A 27,177-nucleotide genomic window follows, 5' to 3' on the forward strand; every position below is an offset into this window, starting at 1 on the left:
GAACTATACAGCAGCATTCATCAATACTGCTTTTGCTTCTTCACTTTCTTCGGGCTTCGGCTTAGAACTAAAAACACGTTAAACAAAGTAAGAGCGTCCAATGCCTCGGTTTGTGTGTATGCATACAGAGCGAAGAAACTACAAAAGAGAAGGAATATTCAAGAATGCAGTTTAAAAAGACAGTAGAACTTTGATTAAGTATTCTATATCCTGGTCCTTTATTAAATCTCCAAATATATATATATCACCAGAGCATGTCATTTCACCCACTAAACAGTAAAGCAGAGCTTCTCCTTTTGAGTGATGTACAGCTGTTGTGCAACTCGAAGGAAGAACTCTGCGTAGAATACAAATGAATGGTATTCCCTGAAGTTGTACAAGGCAGCATTCTTGCTTCGGATGTAGGGAAGAAGGCCTTACTTAGAGCAGTGGTTTTTCAGCCAGGGGTGATTTTGTACCTTCCTTTTAGATATTTTAACAGACTAATGCTTCTCAATGCTACTTGTCAAATAAAATCATGGGTAGAGGTTGAAAAGAGTACCCACACACACCACAACACGAAATAGCTATCTGGGCTTCACCTCCAAAGTTGGAATGGCTGCCCAGAGAGCCTTAGATCTAAAAAGTGCCACAGGAAATTATGATAGGCAGTCAAAGGTGAGAACTACCGTGCTAGGTTGCCAGGAAACACGGGGGGAAAACAATGCAAGAAGATACAGCTTGTAGCCTACATATGACTATTTATCTCTGCAGTTTCCATATTTCAGATACTAAGCTTCTTCCACCAGGCACTGACACTTGCCCAAAATAAATGAAAACCTTCAGCATTTACACTTTTTCCCAGAGAGTATACCTAAATAATTAGCGTGTGTGTGTGCGTGTGTGCACGTGTGCACACACACACGCGCGCCAGTTATCAGATACAAAGATGACATGGTGCCCATCTGTGCCTCTCTGTGACTTAGAAGTTACTGAATTCTAAAGGTCATTTGAATGACCCCAGTCGTAAATCAATGTGGTATAAACTATAATCATTTCAAATGTCAGAAAAGGTTTTTATAATCTCATGAAACTCTAGGAAATATTCCCATTGCCTTTAAATCATAGCAACTGGTACTCTAGCCTTTTTAGTGGATAAAGAAAGATATTTCTTAGACTACACACAATTGACTAAGTCACAGCTAATAGCCCAAAACATCCTTTTCCCAGAAAACAACTGCTTTTTGAGACTATAATTATAGTAGCAAGCCAGTGAGAAGGTTAAGAATGAAAGGGTCTATAAATAGCATTCTGAAAGAAAACACAAATTCATGTACAATTTCATAGGGCAGAAATGGGCTCCAAAGGGCAGAACCACGGTAGCTAGAGATAGGAGGAGGCGAATCCTGGTGCATGAGCAGAAAAAAGGGTAGAAACAATTGAAAATGCAAGTCTAGCTTCTTTGCATGACTTACAAGGCCCTGCATGGTCTGGTGCCTGCCACCCTCTCAAGCCTGTCTCCTCCCAGCATCTCGTGTTCTAGCTTTACAACGGTCACTTTTAAGACCCTAGAAAAAATCTAACTCTTTCTCTGCTCAGACTTCAGAGCTATACTTTCCCCCAGGCCTGAGGGTCTCAGCCAGCTTTACCTCCTCAGAGAGGCCTCTTCTCTAGCTGGGAACGAATCTTCAGTAGTTACCGTAGCAGGTTTGTTTCCCTGGGAAGCAGACTCTGGTCTATTAATGAGCTATCTGAGATCAATGCATGGGGAAGGGATAGCAAGAAAGTGAAAGTGGACACAGGGAAAAGCTGAGCTGTGACGCAGCATAAAGAGAATCCTCAACCCACCCTACAGGGAGTTCTGAAGTGGGCATGATCCTTAGAGCTGTCCTAATTTGGGTTAGGGTCCTGGGTCTTTATCCCTCTACATCAGGCAGTAGATGTCTCCCTGGAAGGGAGGCATGACCTTGAGCAAGGGGGTACCCTCTTCATCTGAGGCAATCCTGACCCTGACTTGGTGCTTACATGGGAGGGCTGGTTGCTGGCAGCAGTCCAAGCAACAGACAGAACAGCTGGTTCTCAAAGGCTGATCTGAGCGGAGCGTTAGAGAATCTACCACTGTGACTTTATCTCACTGCTCTTCCGTTCTCTCATTTGTAAAATGGGGATGATACTAAAAATCTCAAAAGATATACAATATCTAACATGTTGAATGACTCAACATTAAGTTCTCAATGAATGTTAAGTTTGCATCTTTACCTACTCTATTCAGGAAAAAACGTGGATGCAATTTTGACTAGGGAGCATTTTTTCAAAAGACGATTCCTTTCTTTCTCCCTTCATCCACTGACTCACCCAATATTAACTGAGTGGCTACTAGGTGTTAGGGATTTTCTAATATGTGAGGAAAGAGTGTTGTAGGTTCTTATCCAAATGGAGTTTACACTTTAGTAACAGGAAGAAAGAAAATAACCATGTAAATAAATAAGTAATAGAACACTGTTAGGAGTAGTAAATGTTAACTGAAGGTTGAAGAAATGTGTTTCTTAAAAAGCTGTATTATTGGACTCATTAATGGGTCACATAAACCCAAATCAAACTAACTTAATTAAGGGAATTTATTAGCCCACAAACAAAAAGCATATAAAAAGCAGAGGGGGAACCAACACCAGGGGCCTCTGAATTCTGCAACCCAAACACCATCAAGCCATCTTGCTTACTCTTACTTCTGTCTTGTTTGTTTGCAGCACCATTCTCTGAGACTAGCTCTGTTATTCCAGCATGAGTTCAATAACTCCCCAGCGAAGGATGCTGAATATAACCAAACTGGCATTACCTGTCCCATCCTCTAAGACTGTGCTGCTAAGGGAGGATGACTGGATCATAATTCGATAGGCACACAGTCTTGTAGCCAGGGCAATAAAAGTCATGCTGTTAATAATTATCGAGGCCTTGCCATGTAGAAAATACAATGCATTTACATAATTGCATCTATTAAAAAAATAAATTCTGTAAGTACTATTATGTCCTCTTTACTGAAGAGAAAACCAAAACTCAAAGAGATTGAGTAACTCACAAAAGCACACATTATTAGTAAGTACTGAAGGTCAAATCCAAACCCACTTCAATCAGATCTCCAAAGCACATGTTCATAACCACTAGGTAATCAGGCCATGCTAATGTTGCTTACTATATAGCTCTATCATAATCAGTGTAATTATTTCATTACCTTAATTAGTCCATGCTAATCGGTCTTCCATCTAACATGAAGGCATGATAATTGGACATTCACAAATGAAAAGCATATCCATACCAAGGCCAATAAAATGGGAAATGGCATAAGAAAAAAAGAGCAGAGGAAATCAGGATGAAATACCATTTAATGTTATAATCGTTGAGGCCAATCAGACAACGATTGACCAATTTAACCATATCTAATTCATGTCAGGGGTTTGCATGCTTCCATTAGGTTGGGAGGAATCTATATTACATTGGCAAATCAGTGAGGCACTGTAAAATGTACACTAGTCTAGAAGCTAGGAGATATAAGATCTAATTCTTATTCAGTAAATTTGAATTTGACTTTGAATGAGTCAACATCTCAGTTTTCTAACCCATAATTTACGGACAGTAGTCCCTAGGTTGTCTATTTAATATGTTTACTATGTATTCCCTAAGGGTTAAGATAAAGAAAAATACAAAAGCACTTAGAGTATTTATCACACAAAACATGAGGGTGAGTTTTTAAAATACCAAGTAGGAAAAACATATATCTGGATTCTTTCTTATATCTGTAGCACTAGAAAAAAAAGATTAAATGTTTAACATAATAGAGACAAAAGTAAACTTTGTAAAGCTGAAACATGAGTAATTTAAGTGAAGCATAAACAGAGTGAAGAAGACGCTCCAATCAAACCAAACACTTAAATAAATAACAAGGTGTAAAATATATACTTTTCTAGATTTAGAAATGTTATAGAATTTTACTTTGACCAAAATACTCTTAGAAGTAGTCTTATGCATTTTATAAGAAATAAGAAAACACTTTTCTGGACGTATTTCTACATGTTATGGTGGTTGAAAACTTTGGCCTGAAATCTCGCTTTTTATCATTGGATTTTACAGTCCTAGAATTTCCATTTCCAACTCAGCTTGATATTTTCAGTTGGAAAATTAAATTCATTTTAAAGAGGACTGTAAAAACGTGACAATTACAAAGGGAATGGTTTGAGAAACCAACCATAATGGGAAATTAAACATCCCACCGAAATCCTTTAAAGGCTTTTTAGCAGAAGAAGTATGTGCTATAAAATTTAATCTAAGATAATAGAATCTTCTAAAATGTGGATCGTAGAAATGTAAGTAAAGTTGCTCAAAGGTGGACCTGTGCTTCTTTCCAAAATCTACTTCCCTAAAACAATACTTTCCCTAACCTGCCAGCATATAGACTTCCCATATCCGGAATGAAATTTCCAATGTTAAATTTGCCTGAAAAATCATGGAACCTTTAGAACAGGAAGGAAGCTTGCGATCTAAATCCAACACCCTCCATTTTATAGAAGTATGAAGTTAGAACTCAAAGTAATGGAATGATATGCCTAAAATCACACTACAAACCAGTGCTAGACCTCAAGGTGATGGTGGTGATAATGATGACGATGACAGCTACCACTTATTGAGACAATTCTGTGCTGTAAGGATTATGATCAGAAGCCTAAGGTTCGGAGAACTTGACTAATGTGTCAAACCCATTCCCTTGATCAGTTTACTATCTACTGCACTGTCCTCTGCCCTGTATCTGGACCCATTTTCCACCACCACTTCCCTTCCAAGAAAAATGAAAGCGTGTTAATACAATTCTCTAATCAAGTGGATCCTTCTCACCTTCCCTTCTTGCCCAGTTTATTTCCTACCTCTGATCAGGCATCAGTTTCTCAGTGAAGCTTTCTCTGACCTTCATAGGTCAACTCCCCATTTAACTCTCCTTCGTAGCATTGATCAGAGTGGCAATTTCACATTTTTTTGTATGATAATCTGATCAATATGCGTCTGCCCTGATAGAGATAAGCTTCATGAGGGTAAAAACTGCCAGTTTTAGTTTGCTGCTGTATCCTCAGCCAAGTGTCTCTTAACAGTTAAACAAAAATAATTGTTGAATAAATTAATTTTTTAAAAATGTTTAATTCCTACAAATGAATGAAGCATCCTATATTAGACAACTGTAAAGTGATTTATAAGATTTATTTTGCTTTTACTGTCATTTTACATGTGGCACAGGTTTAAAATGTTAAAACATATGTAAAGTATGGGTGACAGGAGAATATAATGTATAGACATACTGTACACAGTTAAGGAACTTGCTATACTCACAACATGGAGTGAAATACCAAAAATCACATAAGGGTTGATTAACCGGTGAACAGGAAATTAACAATTAGCATGGTAACATGGACTGAAGTCTCTGACCCAGCCCAAACTCAAAAGACAATAGTTACTCAAATATAAAATAATTTTCCTTCCGTTTCCAGGTGTGAAAAGAACCCTAATATAGACAAGAAAGGGCCGCAAATAACAGGAAGCACTGCCTAGAGTCTGTTTGCAAGTAAGTTACTTAAGCTAATGGTGCCAGCTACTCTTGATCTCAAAAGCAGACCTCAAACATACCATTAAAACAAAAACAAAAACAAGATTCATTTTCACTTTTCTAATAGTGCATGCTGTCCTCAAGAAAGGGAGATTATACTGTACAGTGTTCTTAGAGAGCTTTGATGCATTTCTCCTTTTCCCTCCTTCTCTTGCTTTCTTTAGGGCAGGGAATGTTGTGGTATCTGTGGAGGCCCCAATCTTTGATCTCTGTGCATAAGGCTTCTTTCCATGGCAGCGTCATTTATGACAGGCTAAATTAGCCTTTGATCAGAGGCTTTGATTTACTTCCTACTTCCCAGTTTCATCACCAGGCTCTCAGATGCGCTTGCCCCTCTGTCCTCCCCAGTTCACATGGTGACAGAAGTGATGTATTTCATTGCTTTGCTTCTTCTCCAAGGCCTCAACTATTTGCACAAATGTGCAGTTCAACAAAACCTGCTGTTTAGGGGTGATGCCTATGATTTGTCTCACTGTTATACATGGTATTGTTCCCCAACATGGATTGCCTTAGGGCAAAAATGGCATTTTGTTGAGGAAACACAGTTTTCTCTCTTCATTGGATTTTATTCTAAGTCATTTGTTTGCTTGTGCTACATATTTCCATGGACATTTTATTTGGGCAGTAGGTCATGTTGCTACTTGAAAAGTCCTTTTAAATAACAATATAAGATCCATAGTGTCTGTTTATTAAAAAGATCACCAAAGTTTTGCTGGGTTTCAGTATCTCTTTGTCTTTAATATTTTTATGGTCATTTTACTTCAGTCTTTTCTCTGCAAAGGAAGAGCAACATTTTTCCTATCGAAAAAAGGCTCTGCCTTCTGCAATTGCATAGAGAAAATAAGTTAATGATTAGAAAATGGCTTAGAAGACTAAACCCAACCCTTTAAAAATCTTACAAACCAACAGACTGGCAATAACAAAAACCTGCAAAATGATCACAACGCTTGGCTTTAAAATAAAAGTCTTCACATTGTGCTCATTCTACAATCTTTTGATTTTGAGACGCCATTTCCCTAGTGACTTAAAAATCTACCTGTAGCATTTTAACAACATATTTGCATATCTCAGCTTCCCTCTGGAGCCCTTACTGCATTTTCATGCTTTAGAGATTGCATGTATTTGTGTATGTGATTTGAGTAAAAGCAACTGTAATAAGACTCCAGTTGAAACAAACATGTTTTTGGCACCTAGATACCAAAATTATGTGTGCAAACTGGAGGTGATCCAAAGAACAGCCACGAGAATGATGGAGGGAATGAAATGCTTGGCTAAGGAAGAAATGCAAAGCTTCTGAGTGTCTCTAGAGTGGATAAACAACAATAGAGGAACAAAACAGCCCATAAATATTTAAAAGGTGTAAACATCAACTATGGAGAGGAATGATTAATTCTGGGACAAGGGCATGGAGCTAGTGCTGATGCTCTTATATCACAGAAAGGAAAAAAGAAAAGAAAAAGGATACTGTTTAATATCATCATTTTGAAATATGCAATATTAATTACTTTTATGAAATATTTTAGCATCCAATGGAATCTTATCATCTCTGAATGCCCCCTTTCAAGAGATGCTGAAAACTCGACACTTTTTCTTCAGAACAGGGGAACTTCTTTCTGAGGAGATCAGTTTTACTCAGCTTCCACTTAGGATTTCTTGAGGAGAGACTTTCATTTTGGGTAAGACTCACTCAACAATTCCTCACGCTTTTATTTCAGAATGGTCCTGAAGTGCATTAGCCATAGGCAATGCCAATCTGGGGCCTCTTACCAGGTGGGGATATTAAAGAGAGGAGAGTGAAGGGAACATTAGAATTCATCAGAAATGAAGTTTACGTGAAACTCGAAACTGCTAGCAAGATTGCCTAGACTATAGGCCCCAGAGAAGCAATCTGAGAATTTAGCCGAGTAGGTGTCCAAGGAGTGACCTACCAGGAGAATCTTTCCCTCCCTCTGTTCTTCCTTTTAAATCTCCCCATCCCCTACCTTTACAAAGCGTCTAGTGTGTGCTAGGGTCTATGCTCAGTGGTAACAAAGCAAATATATATTTGAACTGGGCCCTGCCCTCAAAGACATATTACTGAGACAAATGTGTAAACAAATAATTGAAACTCAGTGTAAGGCCCGTAAACAGAGTTAGAACAGAGAGAGGCCGGATCAGCCAAACAAGCTGCATTTGTGCAGTGTATTCATCAGGTTCTCCAGAGAAACAGAGCCAAGAGAATATATATAGGGATAGAGAGAGATGTATTACAGAAATTGTCTCACGTGATTAAGGAGGCTGAGAAATCCCATGGTCTGCTATCTGCAAGCTGGAGAACCAGTAAAGCCAGTGGTATAATTCAGTATGATTCCAAAGGCCCAAAAGCCAAAAATGCTGATGACTGAGGGCAGACAGTGGGTGTCCCAGGTCAAACAGAGAACAAATTCACCCTTCCTCGGCCTTTTTATTTTCTTCAACCCTTGGTGAACTCGATGATACTCACTCAGACTGGTGAGGGCGGTCTTCTTTATTCAGTCTACTAACACAAATGCTAATCTCCTCTGGAAACACCCTTACAGACACACCCAGAAATGATGTTTCATCAGCTATCTGGGCATCCCTTATCCCAGTCAAGCTGACATTTAAAATGAACCACCACATGCAGTAAATGCAGCACAGCGCACTGAGGATATTTCAGAAAGGACAGGTTGTTATATCTTGTTCTCCCCAGAGTATGGGAGCCAAGCCCTGATGTAACTGAGCATGCAGAGTGCTCTCTAAGAGGAAACACGGATTTCATTGGAAAATAATCAATACCTTTATGACAACTTCACAGACCAGCAAGGGAAGGCAGCTATAATCTTCTCTCACATAATAGCACCATACTAAGATTTAAAGGAAAATACTACTCTCTTTACCTCCTCTCAGGACATGCAGCCGAGTCTTTGATATAAAAGAATATTCATCCAAATCCATAAATCCGCAGGCGGAGCTGTGTGCAGAGGTGAGCGCCATCAACCCGTCTCATCACATGACCCAAAAGGCGACTCACCATATTTAACCGAGCACATATTCTATTGTGACCTCCTGTTACAAAAATACAGTCTCTATCATTCAACTACTTGAGCCTTCTGTTAAGATGTATGGAGAGTATCATTTTCAGATAAAGTATACATAGGTATGGAAATGATTAAAGTGCATAGATAAACCTATGTTAATGTGCTATGCACAAACTCAAGGTCATATGACCCACCTCCTAGAGAAATGGAAATAAAAACAAAAATAAACAAATGGGACCTAATGAAACTTCAAAGCTTTTGCACAGCAAAGGAGACCCTAAACAAGACGAAAAGATAACCCTCAGAATGGGAGAAAATATTTGCAAATGAAGCAACTGACAAAGGATTAATCTCCAAAATTTACAAGCTGCTCATGCAGCTCAATATCAAAAAAACAAACAACCCAATCCAAAAATGGGCAGAAGACCTAAATAGACATTTCTCCAAAGAAGATACACAGATTGCCAACAAACACATGAAAGGATGCTCAACATCACTAAGCATTAGAGAAATGCAAATCAAAAGTGCAATGAGGTATCACCTCACACCGGTCAGAATGGCCACCATCAAAAAGTCTACAAACAATAAATGCTGGAGAGGGTGTGGAGAAAAGGGAACCCTCTTGCACTGTTGGTGGGAATGTAAACTGATACAGCCACTATGGAGAACAGTATGGAGGTTCCTTAAAACACTAAAGATAGAACTACCATACGACCCAGCAATCCCGTTACTGGGCATATACCCTGAGAAAACCATAATTCAAAAAGAGTCATGTACCACAGTGTTCACTGCAGCACTATTTACAATAGCCAGGACACGGAAGCAACCTACGTGTCCATCGACAGATGAATGGATAAAGAAGATGTGGCACATATATACAATGGAATATTACGCAGACATAAAAGGAAACAAAATTGAGTTATTTGTAATTAGGTGGATGGACCTAGAGTCTGTCATACAGAGTGAAGTAAGTCAGAAAGAGAAAAACAAATACCATATGCTAACACATATATAGGGAATCTTAAAAAAAAGGTTCGGAAGAGCCTAGGGGCAGGACAGGAATAAAGACGCAGACCCAGAGAATGGGCTTGAGGACATGGGGAGGGGGAAGGGTAAGTTGGGACGAAGTGAGATAGTGGCATGGACATATATACACTACCAAACGTAGAATAGCTAGCTAGTGGGAAGCAGCCGCATGGCACAGGGAGATCAGCTCCATGCTCTGTGACCACCTAGAGGGGTGGGATAGGGAGGGTAGGAGGGAGAAGCAAGAGGGAGGGGATATGGGGATATATGTATACGTATAGCTGATTCACTTTTTTATATAGCAGAAACTAACACAACATTGTAAAGCAATTATACTCCAATAAAGATGTTAAAAAAAAAGTATAGACTGTGCGGTAAACAAGTTCAAATACATTTGAGTGTTGAAAAACACAACAGCAAAATCAGTATTCATGTATTGTAGTCTAATCAGAGTCTTGGGGATTATTTCACCCCATATTTTTAATTCTTGAGAGGTTGTATGGGCAGGACTCTCTGAATCAGAGATTCTCAAAAGAAAATGAATGCTAAAGTGTGTGTGTGTGTGTGTGTGTGTGTGTCTGTGTCTGTGTCTGTGTCTATATCTTCTAGGACTATTATTCCCTAAGGACTTCCTGGAAGCTGCATAGTTGAATTTCTCAAGCTCTACAATGAAAATGGATGGCAAGGGAACTTATTTTGTAGAATTAAATAATGATTTGGTTGATCATCAAGAGGAACACAAGAAAATAAACATAACTCAATAAAATAAAGAAAGCATTGTTACGAGTGAGCAGTTGTTTTGCAGGTTGCCATCCATTTTCATGATGTCAAAAGACACATTTATTAATACATCATCATGACACAACCCCAATTAAGGTTCCTCATGGTGGCATGCTAACATCTTTTTTAAAAAATTTAATACCCCAGACATTGTATTTCATCCTTTAATTTCTGAAAAGATTTACCTAGGTTTCTTAGGATCTAGAAATTCATTTACGATGAAATCATAAAAGTGTTTTAACATAATAAATGTACTCCTCATAACCAATCATCATCAAAGGATTCGATTAATCAGATTTCAGGAAGAGTTTTCTCTAAGAATATGAGTATATATCGCAAATGCTCTTTAATCTTCTAATAGAGCAGCAGATTAACTGGAGTTAGAAAGACTGCACAGAGCAGCCTCTTGCAGCAAGTTCCAAAGGGAAGATCTGAATATAGTGGAAGAGCAAAATCAATCTACTGAATGAGACAGAGAGCACAAGTTATTCAAAACACACACACAGTTGCCTCATAGACCTCTTCCTGGAATAGCCCCACACTTGTTTAGAAGGCCCCTCCTGGTTACCAGGCAGCAGGTAAGCTAGCAAGGACTCAGAAAGTCAAGGAGTTCCACCTCTTTCCATATTGTCTTCCTTAGAGCTACTAAGATCCCAGTATACAACCAGCATAGAGAAAGATTTTGCACGCACCCTAAAACATCTTAATTGTACAGGAATGCACATTCTTTTGGTAACAAAATGTGCTCTTGAGAAAGTAAAAAGAATATTATTCTTTCATTGAAAAAAATACCATTTTCTTCTCATACAAAAAACTAGTGAACATAACAAAAAAGCAGCGGACTCACAGATATAGAGAACAAACTAGTGGTGACCAGTGGGGAGAGGGTCAGGGGAGGGGTAATAAAGGGGTAGAGGATTAAGAGGTACAAATTATTAGGTATAAAATAAGCTACAAGGATGTATTGTACAGCACGGGGAATGTAGCAAATACTTTATAATAACTATAAAGGTAGTATAACCTTTAAAAATAGGGAATCACTCTATGGTACACCTATAATATTATGTATCAAGTATACTTCCATCAAAAATACTGTTTTTTTCTCAAATTACTTTGTCTTTAAAAACTAATAATGATAGTAAGGGTTGACATTTATCGAACAATACTATGGACTCAACACAGGGCTAATAAGCATTATCAAAATAATCTGATTTAACCCACACCTACAGGAAATTACAACTATTATTCTAATTTTATGAATTTGGAAATGGAGGTTGAAAACGGCTAAATAGATTCCCCACAACCAGATTCTTGTGTATCTGGTCTTTAAAAGTAGACTTTTTTCTCACTCTTCCAAACTCTTTGAAATTTGTTACAATTCAGCTTGGTACTGCACAAAGAATTTGAAAAAGCTCCAAAGGAGGATTCAGGTCAGATTTCACACTGATCCAAATCCAAGGGACAGTTACTGAAGCTGAAAGCCCTTCAGACCATGAAGGGGTGAGCTCTGTTTGACTGATGAAAATATAGGTTTTCTCACTAAAACTTCAAGCCTCCTAAGAAGCCAACCTGCTCAGATCCCAATGGAGAAATTCATTTTTCTATTAAAAATGACATTTAGGTAAATACCATCAAGATGCAACTTTCAAATATGCCCAGAGGTCAGCTAACAAGAAAAATAACTGAGTTATTCTGCTTTTTCAAAAATAAACCATTTTAATGGAACTCCAAAAGCAAAAAACAACTCACGTTATATATCTGGTCCATATCCTGGGTCACTCTCTATGGCTATATTCTTCTACCAAGCATTGCAACAATTAAATGCATTCAAAATGCATAAAGCACCTGATTAAGGAAAATATTCTTACCAGGAAATTAAGTTCCCTTTAGTTCCACTATGATATGTCTGCAGTATTAACACAGGGTCATTGTTTGTAGTTTACAGCACCTAGAGACAGATTAGAAAGTTGTAATTTTAGAGATAATTCCCATCTAAGGATCCACTTTTAATTTTTACCTTTTCCCTGTTTAAGAAATTGATTTCATTTTTCTTTCTGTTCACCTCTCAAATAAATTCCCAAATTCCTAAACAATAGCATTGCTCTGTCGCTGAGGATAAAACACATCCTCTAGACTTCTATCTATGAATAAATGAGGCAGAGATGCAGAAAACAGCCACATAATTACTCTTCTTATTGAAAGAATTACTGATGTGTCTTTTCTCGCAGATTCAAGTATTTTGCAACAGACCACAATTTATGCGAATTTCTACTTGGCCGTCCTCCATGAACTGTTTTTCACAATAACCATTTGCTTTTGTCTGAGGCTGGGACCAATCTATCAAAATAAAACTGTAGAGACTAAAAAGATGAGAGCTCTACCAGGAAGCACTCTCCAAGATCAGAACTCTATGAATCATAGTTAACATAAACCTTCCATTCAAGTGGCCATCTCTCACGCAGGTGTGTTATCATCAAGCCTCCCGTCTTTTAAAAACTCAGCATGTGAAATGAAGGAAGTGTTTCAACCAGTAGGTACAATCTTTTTAATGTTAACTCCCAAATCCTTCGAGGATTGGCTCCCAATCTCTAAAAGACTATGTATAAGCTTTTTTTCTGAATGCCACCCGAAGAGTACATCTATGAAAAGCTAAGATTTTCTGTTGAACATAAGGACAGTCAAAATAAGTCAAAGATTTTTCTCATACCACATGTCTTAACTTAATGAGCATCATTCAGAAGAGCTAAATTCCATCTAGTAATTCTAACTAATTCCTGTAGAAACTACTAATTAAAGAGACTTACAAAACTACAATATCTTTCGCCTTAAGAAAAAGAAGGATAGCTAAAATAGTCAAGCAACGCACTTCCTTTCTGTGCATTAATTGCCAATCTCTTTGGCCTTATTCCAAAAGCTGTTGTCAGAAAGTTATAAACAGATTGCAATGCCTCTGGAGAGAAACTCACACCAATACACGGAAAAGAAAAATTCCACCCTGGCAAGTATGAGAAGAGTCCCCACTGCTTTCCAATTGACCAAGTGACACACTGTACAGAGTGTGCCCTGTATACTTCTGTTTAGTGACCTCATTTCAATCCCTTTAGGTCGACTTCTGACACTGTTATAATTTGCCTTATTATAACAAAAAGAACTGTTTATGGACGACTCACAAAGCGCAAAACATTTAATATGGCTCCTAACCAGTGGGTTCATGGTACACATAGCTTGAGTATAATTGTATTTATTGAGGTCTACAGGCTAATAGAAGCTTTTTCTCTAAATACAGGAATATAAAAACTGGCCATCATTTGTTGTACCCAGCATCCTCTGTGTTTCAGTAGTCACCCAGTGGGGAAAAGAAAAAATGCCATGTTTCCACATGTGGATTCCAAATTAGATTTGCTGATTGTCCCGCCCCATTTACTCAGGCTAAAGTTCAATGATATAATATACGATGTCCTCTACTTATCCCAGTGATAAAGAATGTCATAAATTGGGTATATTCTACAGCCAGGGAGCCACTTTTATGGTTCCCATATTAAATCTAAGACACCTCTTCAAAACCCACCCATCTCATATAGCTACTGCAGGTGGCTCTTCCCAATGGGTCTCACCTTTTTACCTCTGTCAATGACACCCATGACAACAGGGATCAGTACCTGTGCTGAATTATCCACACTCTCGCTTAGCAATTTCAAGATAGTCGCTTGGCATCAGGCATGGAGACTGTAGCTACTGATCAAACTTATTTGTATGCTCACAGCAGCAGCATATGCCTGCTGAGCTCTCATCCGCTTCATTCAACTTTGCTTGAGAAGGTACTCACATTAATCGCAGATATAAGTTCTATGCTGCTAATCCACTCATTCTGTGTGTGTGTGTGTGTGTGTGTGTGTGTGTGTGTGTGTGTTTGGTGTTGGTGTGTATAAAGAATTATTTCTGTACTATTAGGTCTCCTTTCATTCCTTCATGTGTTGGTGTATGATCTTCAAAAAGGGGTACGCAGACAATCGCTTAGAATGCAACAAGTGATACTAAAACATATATATGTATAACTGATATTGAACATATCTATTAAGGCATATAGTTTGATATTAAAATATCCATATACACATATATGAGCATATATGTTATTTCTATCGCATTGTATCTCATTCGTTTAAATTTCTGTCTGCTTTTCTGTTTTCTTACGGTAAATATTACCACACTGTGAATCTGTACAATTTGGGATATACATATGTTGGAAGTATAGGCTCAAATATTATAATGACAAGGGTACACACATACACACACATACTACACTATTGAAGTCTAAGAAAATATCTTTCTGGTTCTACTTTTATTATATTTAGCAGGATATATAATCTTTTGAATTTGTTTGTTTAAAGCCTTTACCCTTTCTCTTATCACCAGATATTAGTATCACAGATACTAATAGCTTCTTTTCCATTCTTAGAGAAAAGTTGCTTGTTTATTTTTCAAAGTCCCTAAGCTTTTCTACTTAAGAGATAATAAACATACCTACCAAATGTTAAGGGAGGAGTGAGGAACACTGAAAGGAAATCTGAAGTATTTAGGAGCATAGTAAAGTAAAATGGGCATTTGAGTCCTTGTTGGTTGTTTGCTTTTCATTGAAAAAAACAGGACAACTGAAAGAAACTATAGTGTAGGCACATCAAACTAATTAAGTTAAACTCAACTCACTTGAGGAAAAAATAACAGAAAGAGAGAGAAAGTACACTAGAGGGAAAAACAGAACTTTCTCAAAGTAAGACGCAGTTAAAAAATGGATTGGGGTCCATCCAGTGAACAGTGAACCCATGGCAGGTATAAACAGGAGCTTTGAATCAGCTGAATTCAGGTCTACATGCCTTCCTGATATGAACATCTTGCTGCTCTGAAGTTATTTAGAATGTGAAAATCGTATTTTTCACACAATGTGTCCCCTACAAGCAAACCTATGACTTCATAGGTGCTCAGCAAAAGAAATGGTGATCTCTTAACAATGCTGGGGGAACAGCTGGCTATATAAGAATTATTTAGAGATAATATGCAATTTTTCTACATGGCACCATCCTAGGATACTTTTAAGGTGAATTCTCCTTACCACTGAATTTACAACAAATCATATGTAAATTGTAACTGCATTCTAGACAAAATTATCAAGAGACCAATGGCTATCAAATATTCCTGCTAGCTTCGACTCTGTATTAACACAGTGAATCTTGAGTTCCATAATGTCAAACCCTGACTGTGGCTGTAATCCCAGTGCCACTGACTGGCAACATAATGAAGCTTAAAAAAAATACATTTTGGATGAATTAGTGATTGAATGTACAAAAGCTACACATATCAAAAATTGGTGGTACTTCGGTTCTTTAACCTGACAGTCGTAGGTGTGAATGTCACTCTGATAGAGGTGGAAGGAGCACATTAACCACTGTATTTGGCAAAAGAGACATGGAAGCATAAGGAAAAAGAGCCAGAGGAGCTAAAAATAAAGTCAGTGTGCACTTACTCACTGTGTGATCTTAGGCTCATCACATAACCTTCCTTTCAGAACTCCAACTGTCTCACCGGTAAATCAGGGATAATAGTATCTACCTTGAAGTACAGGGTTGAGGGAGAGGACTAACATGTACAAATCGCTTAGCTCAGGGATGGGACCTAGAAAGTGTTCAGTGACCAGAGGGGCAGCACAGATCTCCATCATCACCCAGAGGTAGGCAATGAGGCTGGGAGGGGCACCTGATCAGTGACCCCCACAAGCTCAAACTCAGCCAATAGGTGGAAACCACATCCTAGCATAGGCACCTTCACAGCTGCTGTATAAGCTACCTGTGTGGACAGGTATATGCCTTATTCTCATGAGACAGAAAAGGATTTCTTTACAGCATTTTTTTTTTTTTGCAAGTTTGTGAGTTCCTCAAGGCCAGGAAAAACACTTTGTTTTATTAATTTTTGCCTCCCTCAGACTCAAGCACAGTGCCTGTCAAGTTGTCAAACACTGGTTGCTTATGAAATGTACATCGAATGAAAATGCCTATTTTGTGTGTGGGGGCGGGTGTGTGTGTGTGTGCGGGTGTGTGTGTGTGCATGTGTGTAGTGTATGTATTTGGAATAAAGTGGATATTTTTTCTTTTCTTTTTCCTTTTAAAAATATACCTAATATCGGGCTTCCCTGGTGGCGCAGTGGTTAAGAATCAGCCTGCCAATGCAGAGGACACACGTTCAAGCCCTGGTCCAGGAAGATCCCACATGCAGCGGAGCAGCTAAGCCTGTGCACCACAACTACTGAGCCTGTGCTCTAGAGCCCACGAGCCACAACTACTGAACCCGCGAGCCACAACTACTGAACCTGCGTTCCACAACTACTGAAGCCTGTGCGCCTAGAGCCCGTGCTCCGCAACAAGAGAAACCGCTGTGATGAGAAGCCTGTGTACCTCAATGAAGAGGAGCCTCCGCTCGCCACAACTACAGAAAGCCCCTGCGCAGCAATGAAGACCCAAAACAGCCAAAAATAAATAAATAAAATAAAATATATATTTTTTAAAGTACCTAATCTCAATCTTTAACCATGGAGAGTTTCTAGTGATTTATAAAACAGACTGAGAGCACCCCAGCTTCTGGTCAATATTTGGGTCAATATCCTTAAGACATTGTTATCAACTGACGTTTACGTGGCATGAATGAGCTCCTGATTCAAATCTTGGAGGTCCATACCCTCAAAAATGTGTGCCAAGATGCTCGATTCAATTTTGTTGAATTAATATAGTACCTTTTAAAAACAAAGTGATATGTGATACACATAATATTCTCTAGGATATAAGCTGGTGGTACAGTAGAAATGAACACACAACAGATATTCTTCAACATGCCTAACAAAAAATGCACAACAAAATGAAAACAAACAAATGTTTGCTTTTGGAAATTATTTACAAGCAAAACCTTACACAAGCAATATGAAGATATTGAAGTTGTTCCTACGAACACTTCTGGAAGAATACTCTGAAAGAGTCCCTATCCTGAGCATTGGTTTTAGTATTTGTTAACTAAAAATAAATTATTGCCCCCCTACTAAGGAACAACTGAAGACATACTGGATGCTGGATGCTGTGCTAAGCAATTTATGGATTATCTTATGTAACAGAGTGCCCTCTAAGTTAGGTAGCACTGACCATAATTTTATAGATGATTAAATGAATTCAAATAGGTTAGTTAGCCTGTACAAACTCACAATAAGTGGCAGAGCCAAGATGTGAACCCAGTCTGTGTAACTCCAAGCCCATGCCTTTACCTATTAGCTTACCTTCCCTACCAGATCATTCACGTCAAGTGCCATGAGTTTTAGAAAAGGACTCCATAATAATTATTTCTCTAAGTTCTATCACATTTTTTTTGTCCAATCACATTTTAAGATATACATTCAACTGTCCTAAAGATGCTAATAGCATAATATGGTGAAATCAGCAAAGAATATTCCAGGGCAATCTCACGACCTAATAAATATTATTCCTAGCTCTGTTATTAACATTGCCTATTAAGTGCAAGTTTTTTAACCAGTTTGGGTCTCAGTATCTTCATCGACAACATGAGAGTGTCAACAGTGATTTCGAGTTTCTTTTTGTCTCAGAAGTCTATAATTACAAGAAAAAAAATTCCCTGATAATGGAGTTGAAGGAGGTACACAGAAGATCAATTAAAATATTCAAGACCCTAGGATCATGAGACATAGAAAGGTAGACTAAAAAAGATTAGAAGTCTTTAGTGTGTAAAGATGAATACACAGAACAGATAGATCAAAATAAATAAAATCTTGAAGGATGCAGGAGAGGTGAATACAATTATCTTTTCTATAACTTGGACTGTTAAAACTTAAAAACGGGGAGATCCCTCAGAAATGAGGTAATTCATACAGAATAGAATTCTATTACTATGATAGGTCATATATGTTAAAGAAACAGTTTCCAGAAAGGTCAAGTCATATTTTTGGCAAGTGAACTCATAGTTTATTCACAGAAAGGAGGGTTTATATTTCACCATTTGAGAACATCATGCAGAACAAATACACCGTCTCAAGAACCCCTTCCTTCCCTATAGATGGCTAGTCTACAAGGATCTGGAATTGACCAATGATATCAATTATCCTCGGGTACTCTGGATTTTGATTCAACTCCATCATGTAGCACACAGGAAGTAATCAATAAATATTTGCCAGGATGAATGAGCTCTGTCACTTACTAGCTGTGTCACCTTAAGGAAATTACTTAACTCCTATCTTCTCTACAATCAAATGTGGCTATAATTTATTCCGTTGACTATCTGAAAGTAGGAATCAACATTACTAAACTGCAGGACAAGTTCTCAGAGGTGATGTTTTCTGCCAAAACTCCTAGGAAACCAGCTATAGCCAAGAGTTGAAGGCAGTTTGTTGTGCAGAACCGTGAGGTGGAGGAACGGGACCTGTTACTTTGGAGTAGGATGGGCGGGGGCATTCCCCCGTCTTCTCAATATGTCAAATGCATGTAAGTATTAATAGAAATCATTTTTGAAATGGTTTTGAAAGCAATAAGCAAAAAGTCAATGTTTTAAGTTAAGAATATATCAAATAGATAACCTTTTAGATCTCAAACAGGATCTAGCTCTGATTTTTATATTTCTTTCTAATGCAATTGGAGATTGTCTCCCAAGGTAGTAGGAATGTCCATTACAAATTTGCAGTAGCAATTCTGAAAACAACTGATTGAGGGGCACTTTGCTTTTATATATGATCCAAAATGTATGTGACAAAAATATCATGTATCAGAGAAGCGAGGCTCCTTTGACAAAAGCCTGATCAAATCAGTTGATCATGGGCAAGTTAATAGCAAAAGAAGACTCATTTAGTGACAATAAGAGGATATGTTTATGTGGGGCTTGCTGTATGCCAGGCATTGTTCTAACTATTCTGTATTTTATGAATTAATTTCATCTGTACAACTCTATGAGGTAGACAGTTTCTGTTTTTAAGGTCCTCATTCCAAAGATGAGAAACTAAGGCAGAAATAATTTACACATTGCCTAGGGTTACAAAACCATTTCTCCGAATGCAGCTTTATAATTTTGATAGCCTTAAATACTGCCAAAGATATTACTGCAGCATCAGGACACTTTTAAAGCAGACTCTCTTTCTTTAGGGCTTCAGGCTTAGGGACACAAACATTTCAAATCATGATTAAAGAATGGAATTACAAACCATTAAAAGTCACACTGGAGGGCTTCCCTGGTGGCGCGGTTGTTGAGAGTCCACCTGCCGATGCAGGGGACATGGGTTTGGGCCCCGGTCCGCGAGGATCCCACATGCCGCGGAGCGGCTGGGCCCGTGAGCCACGGCGGCTGAGCCTGCGCGTCCGGAGCCTGTGCTCCGCAACGGGAGAGGCCACAACAGTGAGAAGCCCGCGTACCGGGAAAAAAAAAAAAAAAAAATCACACTGGAAAACGTACTGAAACTGCCTGAGAGTCTTTCAGGCACATTTAGGTACGAAAGGAAGTTAACATGGCTATTATTAGGACTTTCTGTTCCAAAACATTGCACAAGGGGGTCTTTGTTTATTCATTCAAATATGTATTACTTGTCTACTCTGCGTCCCGTGCTGTGGTCAGGCACACCCATGAATGGGGAGCCCTATGTTCCTGAAATAGGACCTTGTCTAAACAAATCCGATTCCAGGATATTATTCCCAATTTCCTGCTTGAGCCATTCCACCTGCTGCTTTGGTCAGAGCATTTGCTCAAGCAGCTTTCAACCCCTGACTGGTCTCCACTGTTCCTGCACCACTGGCTTGTGGACCTCCGACTCTACTTCCCTCTCAGCTTCACCAAAGCACACCCAGGGCTACACTCTCTAATCTGCCCTTGAAATAAGACTAAATTTCAATAATCTGTCCACCTTCCCCAGATGTTTTCAGCACTGTATGTATTTTAGTCTTGATAGCTACTTAAGGTTTCACATCACAGGGAATCTTAGGAGACAAAGAATTTTCAAGTGGTTTCACTACTCCATCCATGAAAAACTCATTTCTCACCCATGAATTCATGTTAGAAAGGCTTCATAGGAAATGACAATTGGTTACGGTGGATAACTGTGTGGGTTTTTTGCTTTATTATTATGAGTGTAATAAATGTTCACTGTAGAGATTTGGTAAAATACAAATGTATATGTATGTGTGTGTATATATATAAATATATACATATACGTGTATATGTATGTGTATACACATATATACATATAAAATAGAAATCATCTGCCAAAAATAAATATTACTAACATTTTAGTGCATTCCCTTCCCCAATTAATATATCGATATTCAACTAGTAGTACAGCTACACACACAAACATACACACATACATGTATGTATGTATACTAATGAGTATCTAAAAATCATAAACTGTTTAGCTATATATAACATTATGAACATTTTGCTTTATTGAATAACCTAACATACCTTTTATGTTCATATGTTTGGGCCAATATTCACATAACTGGAAATCTAGCTTGATTTAGATTAAACATATGAAAATATGCTCAAACAGTAATGTAAAATGTTTGCTTCCTGTAATTTATAATGATGAAATTTTGGTTAACAACCTAAATGCTCAGAAACAGAGAAATAATTAAGTACTTAGAATATAGCTATGTATTAGAAAAGTTTGTAGTTTTTTAAAAAATGTATTTTCAAAGAATATTGAATGCTAGAGAAACTTCTTATGTCATAATATTGGGTGAAACCAACAAAATTTTATACAGAGTTTGAGCTTGATTTTACAAAAAAATTATATGTATCTATATCTACCTGGGGAATAACATTGGAAACAAATACATCAAATTACGAGCATTGCTTTTGGGGGGAAAGGGGCGAGGAGAGACTAAATATGATCTAATGTAATAGATATTTTTGGAATAGTCGGAATTATTTTTTTGCACCAAAATGAACATGATAAGAAATGAAAACACTTTTCTCCCAAAGGCTGCAAAGTTATCTGAACTAGGTAAGTAAATGGCCCAATTTATCAAGCTGAAAAGAAAGAAACTGCGTTCCACTTTTAGGGTAGAGAGTGGGTATGGGAAAGCAAGAGAGGCAGCTGAGAAGTCTAAGAAAACACAGCAGAGTCAAGAAGATATATGAAGTTTGGGGAAGCTGAAGATAAAGACAAAGAAGAAATAAAAAAGAGATGAGGCTGAAAAACATGTAATAATTTCACAATGTATATCAAGTTATCATGTTGTACACTTTAAATATAAATGATTTTTATTCATCAATTATACCTCAATAAGGCAGGAAAAAATAAAATTATGTTTCTATTTAAAAAATAGAGATAATGTCTAACATGATGATCATATTTTATATACACTCATTGGCAAATGGAAACTTTGTTCTATGAAAAATTTCTAAGTGCAAAAACCTAACTGAAAATAAATAAGTAGCACAGCATGGAAAAGTTACTCTGATAAACTCAAAAAAAATCTAAAACTGCTACAAAGAGATGTCATAAGATGTTCAGACATTAAAGTAGGCGACTGTTATTTATAGACTTTAAATGGTATAGTAACTATTTAACTTATAATTTATTAAAATAAAATGCTAATTCTAATTAATCATAATGCAGAAGAAAATATGCAAATTCAATGACAACTCTCAAAATACTTTTAATGGGGACCAACTCAAAATAATTCTGTATGAAGGGCTCCAGAGAACTGTGTGCAAGAAGAATAATATACAAACATAACTGTGTCACTCAAAAGACCAAATTAATAATTTCTAACAACCCACCAATATGTAGACCTAGACCATGATTCCCCAGTGCCTCTTCACGCCGAGCTCAGTACAAGGTAGATGCCCAAACCTCTGAGTTAAAGAGATGAATATGCAAATTCCCAGTATGACTCTCTGGTTAACCAGCAGCGATTGCCATGACTTCCACTCCTACCAAAAATGGATCAGCGAATCAATGGGAAATATAAGGGGATCAGAGATTTCTGACATGAAGAGATAGAAAATCACTAATGATGCTTTAAAAAATATTCATTAAAATAAAATTTATGGGCTTCCCTGGTGGCGCAGTGGTTGAGAGTCCTTCTGCCGATACAGGAGACGCGGGTTCGTGCCCCGGTCCGGGAGGATCCCACGTGCCGCGGAGCGGCTGGGCCCGTGAGCCACGGCGGCTGAGCCTGCGCGTCCGGAGCCTGTGCTCCGCAACGGGAGAGGCCACAACAGTGAGAGGCCCGCGTACAGCAAAAATAAAAAATAAATTAAAAAAATAAAATTTATTTTGGGCTAGGTAAGGCGAAAGTATAGTTAAGGATCACACGAACACATTGAGGTTGAGATACTTTTGGGGTGATAGAGAATAAGAAATAAAGTCGAAAGATACAATTCTGGTTGAAAATTTCAATTAACATTAACTTTTTAAGATATCAAAAATCAACATTTAGAAAAAAATATTTAATGCAATCCTATTTTGCAAAATTTCAAATTTGGTCACCGAGGGCTAGGCCTGTTTCAGTTCTCCATGAAATTGTGCATCTGCAATTACCTAAGACATTTAAAGCAAAAGAGGAAGAAAAGACAGCAGTGGTGGTAGTGATGATGGTGGTTGTTTTACTGTAAAAAAAAAAGAGAGAAGAAGGAAAGAAAGAAAAAAATCTGCCTTAATTATGGGAAATGACCAAAGTAATTTTTTATTTTTTATAAATATTGGGGAAAGTTATTCAGATCTCCAATCTGCATTGATTTTTATCTCCCAGGGAATGTGAAAAAGAGATAGTATAGTAAAACATAATGCAGAATTTCACTTAGACAAAAACTCTAAGTAAATATAAACCAATATACTAAATTCACTTTCCAGGTATCCAATCCTATAGTAGTAGGACTACCAATTAATGTGAAATGAAAATTAGTGATGATTATCCAGTTAAGAGATTCCTAACCCCATTAGAATCACAAACACATTTGAAAATCTGGAGAAAGCGGACTCTTCAGAAATATACATACATATTCATGTATTAAATATATCAAACACAATTCTAATGGTTTAACAAATCCCCTCTGATCTGGATCATTCAAACCACTCAAGATAAAGTTCAACATAAACAGAGGATGTTCAGCCTTAAAATAGGGAACTAAAATATATCATAATTGTTTAATCAAATTTTATTGCAAATTACCTATCTTATATAACAATATAACATCTTACATTTTATAGCATTACATGACTTTTTCATTTAATCCTTGAAATAACTTTGTGAATTTTATCAGGTTCATTTATAAATCAGGAAAAATACAATCCAATGTTACTTCCTTAATTTCACACATAGTAAGTGACAAAAGTCAAGTGTAGAAACCATACTGTGATTCCAATTCTAGTACTTTCTCAACAGTGTCATAATCCAGTTTCTAAGCTAAGAAAAAAAAAACTGGTTTTTATCTTGTGAAATTAGACAGTTTAAAATAACACAAGACAAACTCAATCCTTTACTGTGAAAGGAAAACTTTTTTTTTTTTTTTTTTTCCCCAAATCATCAGCTGGTGTTTTGTTATGAACCAGTAAGCAAGCTGTGGACCAGAGCTTTCCTACTTGGGATTTTGTCAGTTTAAAGCCTTCGCTTTCATCTATTTCTGTTTAACGTGATAACACAAAAGTTTAGAGAACCACCACCTCCCTTAGTTTCTTCACATAATCTGGGCTCATACAGGAGCTTAAAAGACATGTGTTATTCTCTTCATTATATACCGAATGCTCCGTATTTATTATACAAGAAGCGAACCTTTGATCCTTCAGAAACAAGCTCCTTTTTGAAGCCCTGGCAACATAATGTTCAAGAGGGTTCCTCCAGTAGGGGCCAGTGGGTCACTCAGCACACATTTTTAAGTACTTACTTTGTACAGCTCCTTATTAGGTCTTTATAATAAGGCAGAAACTCGGGGTGGGAGGATCCATCCAAAGCAAAACAAAACAAAAGCAGCAAACACTAAGAGGGGTTCAGCACCTTCCCTCAGTGAGCCCTCAGTGAAATGGAGAGAGGAAATTTTATCTAAGGAAGGCTGGGACGGTGGACTGAGGAGGGGTACAGGCATGTAATTAATTTGCAAGTTCAAGACCAGAAACAGATTAAGGCTAAAATTGCATGCAGTCAACATTATTTTCTGTTTTCTCAAAGCCACCTGAAACATTACAAAGTATAATCTGAGCCCAGATATAAGGATCACACAGAAATCTCAATAGGCATTTTATAATTCCACAAGAGTGAAGACACTAGTAGCGGAGAGCTGAATTAATTATCTGGAAAATGCAAGCAAAAAATCCTTTCCTCTAATACTTCCATATCCACAAATATTTCAGGAAATATTAGGTTCTAGAGACCTACATATTCTAGAAAATGGACTAATTTCAGAGAAGCCAACTCTACTTTGGACATTCACATTCTTTTGGTTAGGAAATGTAATATTCTCAGGTTATTTCTTGCATTAATTATTCACTTAGTGGACTTGGAGTGGATGCCACTGAATTTGCTTCTGTGTTCTAGGACAAAATTTGTGGAACTTATGGATGGACACAAGGGGAAACTGGCTGGTCAGTGAACGTTTTGGGAATGGCATTTTTTCCTGTCATTTTTACACATCAGTGGTCAAAATTAATGAAGTTACTGAAGGAAATAACAATTAGAAAAAAAGATTAGGACATACTTTTAATAAATTGTATCAGACATAAACCATATTGGCAGAAATTATAATTAATAAATGGTGAAATGTAACACCGCCTTAAAATAGAAAGCAGAATCTCCTTAGAAACAACACGCAGGCTAATATAAAAATCAATGTTCACCGTGCCGGCTGTTTGCAAAATTACACAATTAATCCTGTGTAAACTAACCTATCAGCAATGCACACTGCAGGATTCCTGATACCTATTAGGCTGCACAATGTATTAAAGAAAGAGAACTTTAATGAGATCCCATGAGAACCTAATGATTTCAATCACTTTTTGTCCCCCTAAAAGAACATTTTTACACCACTTAACGGACATTATTTTCCATATCTAATACACATATGGTCAAATTCACCATTAAATCAATCACCAGGGAACAGAAGACAGTCTATCTTGAGTCTAAAATATGCTATTAAGCTGATTTCAAAGTAACAAAGGATTTAGAAATCTACATGAAAAAGATGCCACCCTTATCTGCTTAGATTTGATAGTAATCTATTGCTATCCTATGTCACTGGGCTCTCACGGGGGCTAAGGAGCCATTACAAAATTGTATTACCACACGATATACCACTCAAAGATATGTAGTCTTGTGTGCATTCAATTTATGTAAATTATAATCTGGCTTATTCCACTACAAAAATAACCAGAAAGAAAGTAATCATTTAGGTAGAATCATTTTAAAGTTATTAAAATGATTTTACATGTACCTGTTACACATGTACTTACACTTACATAAGCATATAAGTAAAGATGTTTACATTCATCTGTAGGTATTCCCTTGAACACTTAACATATAAATAGACAATTCTGCACAGTTTAATCAGAAAAACAGTTCAATTTTTTTTTTTTTTGGATGATTGGGGTAAGCCTTTTAGGGACATTTTTCAACTCTTAGATTGAATGTAATTCCATCCAAAAGCACACCACTTGGATAGAGGCAAAGTGATTCTTCAGAAACTGCCCTGTGCCTTCATTACCTACTCAAGGGAATTGAAATGCCCTTGAAGAAGACATATTATTGTTAAATATTCCAATAACCTCATTAAATTTGGTCTTAACTTCTTCTGAGCCCTGATTCTGTAATCCTGACAGCAATCTTGTCATAGATGAAATTCAGTTAGGCATTGTCTACCTCTATATCAAAACTGCATGCCAAAATAAATGGATGCATGGATAGATTGATCTGTCAATCCATCTGTAGATCGATTAATACACAAGGGCATTAATTGCAATAAGCAAAATTGAGAAAAAGAGAAATGCTGTCAGTCATCTTACTGGAGCCAGTGTGGACATCCCAGGACGCCCCACGTGCACTCCCAAGTATTGGCTCATTTCCTTACCTTTACTCCACTGTTGGAATCAAACAGAGCAAAATTGCCAGTGGGAGGTGAGAAGCAAAGAGTACAGGTATCTTAAAGAGTAGAAAGATGGGGAAAAGTGAGGAGAAACCAAAAGAGGAAAATCCAGGAGGAGAAAAGAATGTAGGCGCACAAAGGAGAGCAATTTGCCTGAAAGGCTGGAAGCCTCCAAAGCCATAAAGACAGGCGACATTTCTGCAGTGACGTGTCAGCACGAAAACTGTAGCAAGGGCCCACACGTGTCAGCGCCGTGTCACATGTCACCTACTGTCTTTCAAAATGATATGAGCCTTTTAGCTCTTATTTTCATATAATAATAATTAAGAATGTTAAGAGAAAAGACAGGGTTTTGGTTAGTTCATTGTTTTTTCTCATTTAGCTCAGAAGCACAACACTCGCCTACTTAGTCCAAGGAACTAGCACTGATATCTCAGCAGCATCGCTAAGTGGAGCACACATACCCAGTGCTACTCTAGACCCCAACTTCAGGTCTTGCTTCTCCGGGCTAATGTATCACTTCCTGTCTCCTTATGTGTCTTCTCATATAGCTTTTCTATGAAAATAGTTAGGCGGAAACAAATATTACAAGTGATTTACGAGACA

At 37.5% G+C, this 27,177-nt stretch overlaps 1 protein-coding gene across 11 annotated transcripts in view; it reads right to left on the bottom strand.

The window, feature by feature from the left end:
• Positions 1-27,177, bottom strand: part of CHL1 (cell adhesion molecule L1 like) — a 202,123-nt gene that overhangs the window by 149,029 nt on the left and 25,917 nt on the right. For 8 of the 11 annotated variants that reach the window (XM_067043603.1, XM_067043600.1, XM_059075606.2 and 5 more), the window contains exon 2: positions 12,336-12,415. The exons of the other annotated variants lie outside the window; for them this stretch is intronic. The gene's annotated coding sequence lies outside the window, so the exon portion shown is untranslated. The remainder of the gene's footprint in view (positions 1-12,335; positions 12,416-27,177) is intronic. 11 annotated transcript variants of the gene reach the window in all.

This window comes from Kogia breviceps, chromosome 10, assembly GCF_026419965.1.
Source record: "Kogia breviceps isolate mKogBre1 chromosome 10, mKogBre1 haplotype 1, whole genome shotgun sequence".
Lineage (NCBI taxonomy): Eukaryota > Metazoa > Chordata > Mammalia > Artiodactyla > Physeteridae > Kogia > Kogia breviceps.